The following is a 13,040-nucleotide window of genomic DNA, read 5'->3' as shown; positions in this document are numbered from 1 at the left end:
TGTCCCTCGTTGCCGAAGTAGGAGAACACGAGGATGAAGCCGGCTTGGAGGCTGTGGTGGCGCGCGAACTTCTCCCTGCCGATGTTGAAGTACATCTTGCCGCGCGCGTCGTAGATCGCCTTGACGATCCACCGGCGGTAGCCGCACGAATGCTCCCGCAGATGCATCGTGCGCGGGCGTACGCCGCCGACGTACTCGGCGAAGGAGTCCGGCAGCCTCCGGATGCCGCGCGGGTCGCCCTTGAGGACGTGGACGAACTCGAACAGGACGTCCGGCTCCACGTCCATCTCCGACGATGATGAAGGCGGCGGCGTGGAAGGCGACGGCGAGCGTTCAGCTACGCCGCGGCCACGACCACGACCACGACCACGGCCGCGGCCGCGAGGTCCGCCTCTACCAGACATAGCGCCGAGTCTTGTTGAGAGAGATGGTGGCGGCTAGGGTTTGGGAGAGAGGCGCTAGGGTTTGTGTGTGAGAGGGACGATGAGAGGCGCCCCTTTTTATAGGCCGGAGGGAGGCGGAGGAGCGGTGGCGCTCATTAACGCCGGCACGCAGAGCTAGGCGCGACGGGACGCGTCGCTACGCCCTCTGCGGGAACTGCACCGTCGGCTGCGCGCCAATAACTTCCGTCGCGAGGTAGGCGACGGTTAGGTTTAAATTAATTGTGCCGGCGACGGGTCGGCCCCGCCACTCCCCGCCTCGCTTTCGCTGTGTCCGGCGTCCCCGGTGCGTCCCCTGTGGGACGGGGACGGGCTCGGGGCGCCGGACACCGAATGGGGGCGCGCCGGACAAAAAAGGGCTTTGGGGGACGCGGCTGGAACGCTTTTTTTGTCCGGCGCGCCCCAAATCGCTTTGGGGGACGGTTTGGGGGACGCGACTGGAGATGCTCTAACTAATGGTGAATACCTTATAGTATCCATGAAAATATGGATCACATCAATCAACTACTCCCTCCGTTTTCACGGTCAAATTATTTTGCACTACGAAATATAGTGACTTGCCTGTTTTGCCCCTCCACCACCCAGGTAGTTGATTGTTTGTCATTATGCTGCTCACGCCTGCAACCTTCGTCGGCGTAACAAGTTCGCGACTAGCATCTGCCATTGTCGCTCTTATCTTACTTCGTTTCCGTCTCGAGATGGCCATCTGCTGCCTCCATCCTCCGTTCAGCCGACTGATCCAAGACCATGCCCTCCCTCATAGTTTCTGCAGCCTTGTTTGTTGTTCATCTGCAAAGTTTTTAAAAACGTACGCACAAGTATTCTAGTGATCTGCAGTAGCTATTCACTTGTGCGTTGCAAACACTCGTACTATGATTAGAGTCCAACATATATGGTGCATATTGTAACAATACTTAAAATAAATGTTATTAAAAGATAATATACATGTACAACAAGTAACAACCGATAGAATATGATTTATTCTTTGTACAGAGAACTACTAAGACTACTCATAGTGGGAGTAACATAGGTAGTAACATCACACATTTCAAGACATTTTGGTGACATGGCATGATAATAAATGATGAAAGAGAGTGAGGTGGTAACTAGCTATGTTACTGTAACATCACACTTTTCAAGGCAACATGAGTCTACAACATAATAAATATTAGTTTGCATGACACCACACATATGTTACTCTCCACAATGAAGGTAGTAACATAGAGTAGTAACATGTGCATGTTACTACTCTATGTTACTCCCCACTATGACTAGCCATGTGTGCACGCCACACGCGATGTGGAAATTGAACACGGATGATGCAATTAATGGGCATTGCATCTTCTTCTTATCAGTTGTCGGACCAGGTGATGCCCTCCATACCAACGTTTTGGTCGAGACCCAGAGCATTCCACACAGCCGGCGAGGCGTCGACGATATTGTTGGCACAGGGTGGTTCGTAGTTGTGCTCGTCGTCGCAGCCGTACACAGAGTCACACTCATCCACCACCTTGGCATACACAGATTTACCATTCGCGGTGATCTTGATGCGGTGCCCACAACGACCCATGTTTTCGAACCAACCAGTGGAGAGTGCGACGACCATCTCCTCGTCGCTGTGGTAGGCGTTGTCGCACTCCGATGGGCCACCGCCATCCTTACCCTTCTCGAAACTGTTGAGTGTCAGGATGGCCTTGGTGCTCGCGGTGACCGGAGGTGAGCAGTGGTATTGCGGGTACCTCTTACCATCCTCACAACAGTCAGGGTCATTGCTCTGCTCACAGTGACCTGCTTTTCCAGGGAGGTAGCCGCTCGCACGGCACACATCGAGCCCTAGGCGGAGCGAGGACGCGACATGGAAGGTGCAGAGTGCTACAAGGAGGAAGACGCGATTTTTTTTTAAATAATACGAATTTTTTATTTAAGTGCAGGAATAGCGCGCGTTTCCAAAAAATTTGGAAACTGTGACCCGGTCGGTCAGCAGCTGGCCGATCGGCCCATAGGAGACCGACTGAAAGTCGGCTGCCAGGACCTTGTCAGGTGAGAGAACTAATTGGTCAACTATCGACCAATTGGCCAGCTATAGACCGATTGGCCCCCTACATACCGATCGGCCAACTACCGACCAATTGGCCTCCTAATCTCCGATGGTTTGCATGTTAGGTTTATGACCCATAACTCGTGTTACTTCTCCCCATTATTTTCCCGCCATATTTTCGTCCTCTCTTATTCACACCGCCGTTTTTTTCTCCCGCCCTTCCCGCCAGTCCTTCCCGCCACAATCTCCCGCCAATTTTATCCCGCCACTATCTCACGCTATATTTTCCCGCCACGTTCTCGGTTTTTTGCCTATAAAAGCAGGCATCGACAGTCTTCGCTGCACACGTGTTTCTATCTCTCTCTTTTTTCTGTGTGCTCGCTCTTAGCCATCATGAGTGTGCCGTGCTCTGACCAGGAGTTTAGGCCGGTGAAGGCGAAGGCTGCAAGTTTGCCCCCGGATGTGACTGCGGAGCGGTGTTGGTGCGGCCGTCTTGCTAAGGTTAAGCAGGTGGAGGATTTCTCCGACCAGTTCGGCATGAAATTTTTCATGTGTGCGAGCTATGAGCATGATCCACCCCGTAGTTCAGCTTCGTCGTCCACCAGGCCGCCGGTATGTTTGGACAAAATGTTATGTTGACATTAATTTATTTATGAATGTGATTTAATGTTATTGTTTGTGTTGCAGTCTCCCCCGCCCCTATGCAAATGGTTTCACTGGATAGACACGGAGCAGCCGGATTGGGCGCGTCAGGAGGTTGAGGAGAAACAGCGGCGTGCGTGGGCAACGTTCTTTGAGGAGGAGCGTTGGGAAAAGGTTCGTGCTAATGAAAAAGCAGAGCGGGAGAGGCAGATAGAGAAACTTAGGGCGGAACAAGCTCGTAATCGCGAGGTGAATCAGAAGAGGATGGATGATGAGGCCGCACGTAGGTTTGCAGAGGAAGAGGTGCGCAGGGAGGCTCGTGAAGCAGAAAGGAAGAGACTAAGGGAAAGAGCTGCTGAGGCGCAAGCGGCAGAAGAACGCGGCGACAAGTCTGGAAAATGGCCACGGTGGACGCAGGGAAAGTAGTGTGATGTGTCGTACTAGCTATGTATCTTAATTTCAGTTTTAGTTTGTCATTGTATCTTAAATTCCGTTGTAGTGATAAGGCGTATTTTAATTACAGCTTCAATGTATCTTTATTTCAGTTTTAGTATTAATGTGAAATGAATTTGCCGCAAAATTGTTGTGTCCGAAATTTTGGCTCAAGTGTTACCCGCCGAAATTTGCCGCCCAATTTTTCGCGCCCAATTTTCCAGCCATTTATTCCCGCCCAATTTTTCGCGCCCAATTTTCCCGCCATTTATTCCCGCCGAAATCTCCCGCCACTTTTTCCCGCCCAATTTTCCCGCTCAATCTTCCCGCCGAAATTCATCCCTTGTAGCCTATAAAAACCCCCCACCGTTTCCTTGTGTTTCAGTGTATTCTGTGAAGAAGATGGATCCCCCATATAAGAATCCCCCCCATCTTTTCAACGAATTCATGGCCGAACCTCTTCTAGACGAGGCCCGCAAAGTGATGAGGGAGAGTAAGGTAGACACATTCGAGGAGTTCATCAGTAGCGACGCCTTGCTGCGTAAGGTGGGTAGGGAGTTTGAGAAATATTCTTATGGGTGGCCAGTGAAGAAGATGCCTGCTCGCAGCCCACGGGAGATAAGGTGTGAACTTATCAGGTTGAATGAGAAGTGGAAGTCACTAACATGGAAGAATGAAGAAGATAGGGAAAGGGATTTGAAATATCCAAGCACGGTGGGCGGTTGAGAGTGAGGACGACGATGATATCTTTGAGCCTAGCAGCAAGGCGAAGAGAGCTGCATCGTCGAAGGGCAAGAGTGCCAAGTCCTCGAAGGGCAAGAGTGCTGCACCACCGGTCGTCGACTCGGACGACGACTTCGAGCCTAGCACGAAGGCGAAGAAAGCTGCATCGTCGAAGGGCAAGAGTGCCAATTCCTCGAAGGGCAAGAGTGCAGCACCGCTGGTCGTTGACTCGGACGATGACTTCGAGCCTAGCACCAAGGCGAAGAAAGCTGCATCGTCGAAGGGCAAGAGTGCTGCACCGCCGGTCGTCGACTCGGACGACGACTTCGAGCCTAGCACCAAAGCCATGAAAGCTGCATCGTTGAAGGGCAAGGGAAAGGGTGTGCTGCGTTTTTAGTTTAAGTTTTAGTTTTTTGATGTATCTTAAATTCTGTTGTAGTGATAAGCAGTATTTAAATTTCAGCTCTATTGTATCTTAATTTTGTACGCTGTTTTAATAAAGTACTATTGCTTTAGCATGAAATGAAATATGTGAGCGGGAGATAAGTCATGCATACATAAATGTCTCATACGTAAGTCATGCATACATAAATGTCTCATACGTAAGTCATGCATACATAAATGTCTCATACAGGAGTAATGCATACATAAATGTCTCATACATAGGTGATACATCAGCCGGGGGGACGGCGTAGTCTGGGCTGTCGTGGGGGTGGCGTAACACGGGGTGTCCAACCGAACCTGTCCGGGGCCCTGACGTTGCGAGCAGGGATCCAGGACCCGGACTCGGGGTCGTACTGCGTCTCCTGTGTGGGCTCTGGTGGAGGAGTCTGCATACCGACATAGTTCTGCTGCGTGCTGTAATACTCCATGTGCTCAGCGTCCTGATCACTAGCTCCCCATGAAGGATTAGATGCAGTGTGCTGTGTGTACCCTGTGGCACGAAACATAAGTGATGTCAAACTAAGTGGAGTATAATTTATACGGAACAGAATAGCTAGAATAGTACATACCCTGCGAGTATCCTGCTCCTCCCATGAAAGGAGCCTGCTGCTGCTGCCAATCGTCGAAAGCAGCTTGCTGCTGATAGTACTGAAAGTCGTCGAAGGAAGGAGTGTGCTGCTGCTGCCACGACGAACCTCCAGCCTGGTCAGGAGGTGGTGGTCTGGGTGTCGCCGTCGACGTGAGGCGAGGTCGTGATCCATGATGCTGGCCGTGAAAGTCGTCGAACGAAGGAGTGTGCTGCTGTTGCCACGACGAACCTCCTGCCCGGTCAGGAGGTGGTGGTCTGGGTGTCGCCGTCGGCGTGACACGAGGCCGTGGATCGTGTCGTGTGGAGGGCCTCGGTGGAAGGAGGTGGCGCTGAACGACGTCGGAACTACGGCTGCACGTGATAGCCGTGTAGATCCCGCGTAGCTTCTCCTCGAGACGCCTCAACCAGGACACCTGCTGGTCGCGCGGCTGCAGAAGAGGCCCACTGGACACTTGACGTGTGTACTGAGCGACTTCATCCTGTAAGTCTGAAGTCATTTGGCCCTGCAAAAACATGGTAGATCATGGTAGCATATAAACCGTAGAACCCAATATATATATATATATATAAACGACAAGTATGTTGGTGGAATAGAAAAGTAGTACGTACCGCGTGCTGTCGACTACCGGCTGTGGACTGAGTCGGGTACATATCGTACATAGACGCTGGAGGCGCCTCAGCTGGATCTATCGGTGGGATGAGGCGCACTCGCGCTGCTGCAGTGTACCTCTGCAAATATGCCTCAAACTCCTGTGGACTGAACTGCTCATCGTGTCGCCAGAGGTGTGTTGTCGCAGTCAGCCACTCATCAACATACGAGCCAACGCGCTGAAGCCACCATGTCGAGGAGTGGCTCGTACCCTTCCTGTTGTACCTGCAGAAAATTATAGTTTTGTAAGCCGAACCCTTCATGATGAACAGTCTTAACCTTAGCGACGCTCTGAACTTACTTGTGGACGTAGGCGGGGAGAGGTGCTATCGGTGGAGGAGGATCGACCATCTGGCGAGAACCGAACTGTCTCATGATCCTCTCGCTCGGGCCATTACCTCCACGGACACATCAAAGATGATCTTCGATTGTGTCATCCAGTACGCACAATCTCTATAGCAGAGGACTGAGATCCCGCCAGGGTATCTTGCATGCACTGCTGCCGCCGTATAGGGCTCCCAAATCACCGCCCTATCATCGAGCACGTCAAACTGCTCCGTGAACGCAGGGTAGCAGTTCCTGACCTGGTCGCGGGCAAATCGTCTCTGCGGACAGAAAAAGAACTATAGTCAGGTACACACATAGTGTTATAAATTACAAAAGAAATATAGTCATTACATGTACCTCGCGACGTGTCCAAAGTATACCAAACGTAGGCATGTCGATGTGGTCCGCATCATCGAACCCGTTTGCCTCGAAAGGGCGTTCAGCATCTATGTCTGGTCGACCAATTGGGAACCTCTCCCACGACCATAGCTGCAACAATAGTGGGCAGCCAAGAAGGCCAGACTTGGGGGAGACAAGTGTGCAAGCATTGCACAAACCTCGGTACGTGGCTGCTAGAACCGCGGAACCCCAACTCCGCGGTATGATGTCGTCGGCGGTTGTAGCCTCTGCTATCTCCTGCGCAATGGGGATGTAGCGCCTGCTGATGGTGGTCTGATGGTTCTCTGTGAACATCACCTTCCCAAGCAGCCACAAAAGGTATGCCTCGAGACTCCTAGTGATTTGTGCCTCACTCATCGCTGCTGTGAACTGTGAAACCTACAACGAACAAAAAAAAAGATGTTAGATATAACAACACATTAACAATAAATAATTTTCAATAACAATGCTTACCTCGAAGTTGAGTAACCAGTCACACTTTGGACCATGGTCCTCACAGAGAAAATCCGGCTGACCCACACGATTCCCTGAAAACGTGCAGGCATTTGTTCATCCCAGTCCACTGGTTCTGCCAGCGGGCCTATCTGCCAATTCTGATTAGCTCCGCGTGTCACCAGTGTGGGAAGGCTATTAGGACTTGCCTCTAGCTTCGCCGCATGGTGCGCCTTCTCAAGGTCCCTACTGAGCAACGATCTTCCTGCCATTTCTGTAAACAACAAAACATATTTGCAAAATTCACATGACATAATACGAATATATATTTAAGTAACATACAGGACCACAATAAAATTGCAAAGTAGTTCCATACTTATTACAAATTCATTGTTCACTACATAAATTACAGTAACATAGTTTCACATTTGAGATTGCAAAGTAGTTCCATACTTATTACAAATTCGTTGTTCAGTACATAAAATTGCAAATAAGTTTCGAAGTAGCGCCTCGCCGCCTAGTTTCTTCCCCTCCCGCGACGTCCCCTTGTGCCTCGCTGCCCCCTTCCTGCTGGGCCAGTGCCGAAGGTTGTACAATTACTGTCCCAATGGCCAAATTGATTGCATAGGAAACATTGTCTCGTTGGCCCTCCAGCTTCAGATTCATCCATATCATTCCGGATGCGCTGCGATGGCCGTCTACCGATGGCTGTCCTCAGTAGCGTTGGGTTTGGGATATATTGCCTTTCACCAGGGTTTACAGTGTTGAAATTTCCCATTGACCGAAATCCTTCCAGCTCACCGGTCCAGGTGTTGAGCACGGCCTCCTTAAGATAATACGGAGAGACGAACGAGATTTCCGACATCCCCAGGACACCACAAACAGCTAACACATGTGAGCAAGGAAGATGAAGCAACTTTGGTTTGTTGCATGTGCACTCGCAAGTTGGCCTTTCTTCATTGACAATTTTCACATCATGCGTTCGCTGCGGATTCCCACACCCGAACCTATCTGTAGGTAAGCGTACTTCGAACCTTCTTTCCACATTACCAATTTGAACAACAGTGAGATGCTTAGCTTTCTCCTTCTTCTTATGCATGTACTCCATAATCTTCGAACAATATGGAGTGGCTGGTTTGTTCAGCATGTGCATCCGAGCCTTCTCACGTCTCTCTCTGTAATATTTAACTCGTGCCCATGAAAATACCCTCTACTATAGCTGTAAGTGGCAAAGCTCTATTGCCTCTCAGCACAAAGTTATACGACTCTGCGAGGTTGGTTGTCATGACGCCGTATCTAGCTCCATGTGTATCGTGCAACAAAGACCACCTCTCCGTAGGCTCATGCTCTATCCACTGCTCAAAGTTCTTAATTTGCCTTCCCTGCCTTCTCCTTGTTCCGGGCGGGTCAAATCCGGGCAAGTCGCACAGACCTTGGGGTGCCTCATAAACTGGTGCTTGTACCGCTGTTGTTCCGGCTGCAACGGCCTGCATATGTGCTGCTATGTTTGCATCTCGAGCTGCTTTCCTCTCCACAACTTGTTTCTTCGTCAACTCCTGTAGTTTGCTACGCAAAAAATTATACTTCCACTGCTGGTTCTGGATGCACAGCCTCTTGAAGATATTCATAAGGTCCTTTTTCCTGAATTGTGTGTAAAAATTGGCCCCCAGGTGGCGCATGCACCAACGGCTCTCAATGTCAATCCATGGAGTTTCTTGCCCAGGCTCTTTCAGTGTCTTAATAGCTTTCGAGTATACCTGCATGCCTGTCATGAAGGATGCAAACATTCGGCTTGTCCTTTACAATTGAAATCTTCAACTGCACTGAAAAACCATAACCAGCTTTCGGTGTTCTCACTCTCCACGAAAGCAAAAGCGAGTGGCACGATTTGATTGTTTCCGTCCATTCCAATGGCGGTCAAGATTTGACCCTTGTACCGACCGGTCGGAAACGTGCCGTCGACACATAACACGGGTCGACAGTGTCTGAATGATTCGATGCATACACCGAACGAGAAATAGACTCTATGCAGAACCCTGTAAGATGGGGACTCCGGCAAAAACATGTCCTGGATGTTCACATATGTTCCTGGATTCCTCGCCTGCAGCGTCTGCAGCATACGAACAACAGCGTCGTATGCGTCTCGAAACGAACCAAACCTCATCTCCATCGCCCTCTGCTTAGCCCTCCAAGCCTTGCCATAAGAAATGGTGTAAAAATGATGCTTCTTAACATTCTTCTGTATGGCGTTTACTCTCATGGCTTGCCCTTCCACTATTTCAGTGTACAGCAGCCGGGCTATGAGATTAGACGACAGGTTGCAATGATCATTGAGGATACTTACAAGCTCACAACTGTGCGGCACAAAGTCGCTCACACGCCATATTGTGTCATACTTAGGAACATACCCATGCACCCTTCCGGGACAATTGATGTCCACACATTCCATCGTCAGGTATTTTCCAGATGACACGGTTGTTCTCAGCTCCTCTCGGCTCGCCATTGCCCACTTAATTATTGCATCCTGCATATGTCGCTTCGACGGAAACATGGCCCCTACGGCGAGATTGTTCTGGTGATACTCCCAGTTAGAATCAAGGCCATCATTGATTGTCATTGCAGACGAAAAGTTGTGATTCCATCTACCAGGAATAGGCACCTCCTCCCCATCGTCAGACTCATCGGAATCATCATCATCAGTTTCACCTTCTGTATCTTCCTCTTCCATCTGATTCTGCCTGTATCCATTTTCTTCGTCACCATCAACCTCACCGTCTTCTCCTGTGTAACCATCACCCTGGCCACTATAAACATCTTCCGCATGGCTGCTCTGTTCAGGCTCGTAACCACCGCCACCGCCGGGTGCTTGACTGCTCTGGCCTGATTCGTAACCACCTCCTCCACTGTAACCGCCTTCAGGAGGCGCTACCTCCTTCGCCACCGGAAGAACTAATGCCACAGGGTTAGTTCCTCTCCTTTCAGATCCTTTTAACCAGCTCACCCACTTAGAGGTATCATCTACAGGCCTCAAATACCACACAATGTTTGATACCGACTTAGTCCACAATGCATGCACACCCACTGTGTGCACTTCAGGATTAAGCCCGAAACATTCTGTCAACCAGTCCTTCACCTGCTCAATTGTCCATGTTCTAGGAGCTGTCATATTCATCTCTACAGATTTGAACTCACTCAGATTAACTCCCATTTCATCTGATCGGACACTACCCATACCATAATAAAATACTATCTTCACTACATCTGTCATCTTTGCTCACCTAAAAAAAATTCCGTCCGCGTCAACTACTAATACCAGCCCACATAAATACACTAACACTAAAACCCAGCCTACATTAACCTACACAGTTAACACTAATATGCAAAGATTAGGGTTTACCCTTGTAGCGTGAGCAGCCTCTCCAACAGCAGCAGCACGAACTGCACGCAGCAGCTCAGCACCACCACCAATTCACAGAAGCAGCTCAGCCCCTTACACCACCATCAACCTCCACCACTTCATCATCATTGCTGCTAAACAGCACCACCAAACTCCTCCAAACTCTAACCCATCTGTAGATCGGGCTTCCCTCAACTAATACAAGCAAAATGGTGAAGTTTTATTGGCTAAATCAGTGAGGATCTGAGAAAAACGGAGTTTTTGGAGCTCTTCTCCACGAACAGCAAGAGGAAGAAGAAAAGAGAAAGGAAGAAGAAAGAGCTTGGCCGGGAGCGTCTGCGCGTCGCGCCGAAGAAAGGGAGATGCTCGCGCGGCCGTGGAAAGTCGAGCCATGCACGGTCGGCCAGCTATCGACCGATCGGCCTCCTAGTGGCCGACAACCGCTGGTCGGCCTGTCCACCGTCTGCGTGGCCTGCAGTCGGTCACCTACTGGCCGATCGGCTCGCTGCTGTCCGGTCGGTCGACTGCTGACCGACCAGGTCACACTATTCAACTTTTTCCAAAACGCGCGCTATTCCTGCACTTAAATAAAAAATTCGTATTATTTAAAAAAAATTCGCGGAGGAAGACTGCAGAGGTGGCTAGAACTCTTGCAGTTGCCATCTTAGATACTTGACAAGCTGGCTCTGGAAATATAATGAACCCTCTTTTCCTTGGTTGCTGCTACAATGAATTGTTGGTTGCTTTGTGGTTTGAGAGTCAAGCCTGTTGAGCTTATATAGTGATTAACAGGGGTTAGTTATGGACGTCAGTTGGGTGTCCTCCACGGTCAGTTAAAGCAGTCCGTACCGTGTCAAACGGTCTGATTTTTTTTGTAAGGGACTGCGTCTCATCTGGATCATGTGAATAGAGAGGGTTAAATAAATGATCTACCAGTACAGATACAGAAATAGAGAATATCAAATATTGCAAAATTGGTCCAAGCAACTATAACTGATGATGCGGTGTTGAAAATCATCATGGTGCTCTCGCTTGGACCAAAGCTTGCGCTAAGGACCTCAAGCTTCAGTTGTCAATGATTTACGTAGTTCTGAATATTTCAACACGACAAGCACAGTGGTGTGAACAGTTAGTAATTTGGACGCTCGGTTAAATATATTTCAGTTTGAGTTTTGGATTCGAAAAGAACTGTACCACAATCCACTGATCCACCTTGGAGTAATAAAAATTCCCACCAAAAACTCTCATATTCTGAAACATGTCAAGCATGCCACGAGACATGAATCGCAACGAGAGACTACTATTGACTAACCTTACTAAAGAGTGTCCTTATTCTATCAACTAGTACAATGGCCCGCGCACATGCGCGGGCAACATCTTAAATATCTTCTACTCATTTCAAAAAAATATCGTAGAGTTCTTATGTTCTAGATAGTAGGTAACAATTAATGTCTCAATACAAATTCATAACTTCAGCCAAGAATCAATATTGCTACACACAATGTTTTGGATAATTAACACATCTACGGTTCTATTTCATAACCATCATGCTCTAGTAGGTAGATTTTTATATATTGCCAAAAAATTCTCTCAGCAAATATGACAGTGTTTGTGTGCCAATGCACTACAAAATATAGACACTTCAATACAACTCAATGGCGATCTTGTATTCCCTACTGTAGATCGGGATTTTCTGCCAATTACACGAACTAAAGATATAGTTATCATTTGTTTCTCACTACAGAAAAACAACATGCATGCTATGTACATACAATTCCAACATCATCTCATATAATCTCAGCATTCTTGGCATTTGTTCTACATAGAAATAGAAATAAAGTCAAGATCAAACATATACATGTTCAGATTCTCTAGCAAATCTGGTAAAGTACGGTACAAATAATGATCATCGTAAGAGGAATTTTTTGCATAATATGGTAAATCTTAATGTGCTCGCATTGTAAAAATGATTGTTCTGACATTCATATGACCCGGGTCATCCACTTCCATCATTCTTGGGAAACATGTTTTTGGAAATTCATACAATAAGGTTGCGACACCCATAGTGTCTAGAATTGAAAATTGCGTATTTGCATATTCATACATCATACATCTTAATTACCAAACAATTTCACCTTGTTAGTCAGCGCATGATATTGGTCCTTGGATCTGTTGGTTGTGGTTCTTTAAAATAAGGCTAGATAAGCAAGCCTTCAACAATACATGGACATGTTTTATTTACTATGGCATTTTCTAGCTTGTTTCTTGTTTCTAATTGTACTATTTTGTGTTATTTTACTGTATATATAAAAACTCTCTTGGTTCCATAACAATAGTCATTTAACAACTTTGACCACTAATTCTGAATAGTAAAAACTTATAAATCCAAGAAAGAATAAAATAGTGATGTGTTTTGAAAATAATTTCCATTATTCGATCCAAGTATCAAAAAGTTTCAATAGTAGCCCTTATGATACCGTAGGGAGTACAAATATCGTGCCTCTGTATTCTAACATATATGCAACTAT

General features: G+C 48.0%; 1 pseudogene; it reads right to left on the bottom strand.

The window, feature by feature from the left end:
- Nucleotides 1-1,791: 1,791 nt before the first annotated feature.
- Nucleotides 1,792-13,040, bottom strand: part of LOC124655790 — a 43,745-nt pseudogene continuing 32,496 nt past the window's right edge.

This window comes from Lolium rigidum, chromosome 1, assembly GCF_022539505.1.
Source record: "Lolium rigidum isolate FL_2022 chromosome 1, APGP_CSIRO_Lrig_0.1, whole genome shotgun sequence".
In the NCBI taxonomy this organism is placed as follows: domain Eukaryota; kingdom Viridiplantae; phylum Streptophyta; class Magnoliopsida; order Poales; family Poaceae; genus Lolium; species Lolium rigidum.
This window is presented reverse-complemented; position numbering and strand designations above follow the sequence as displayed.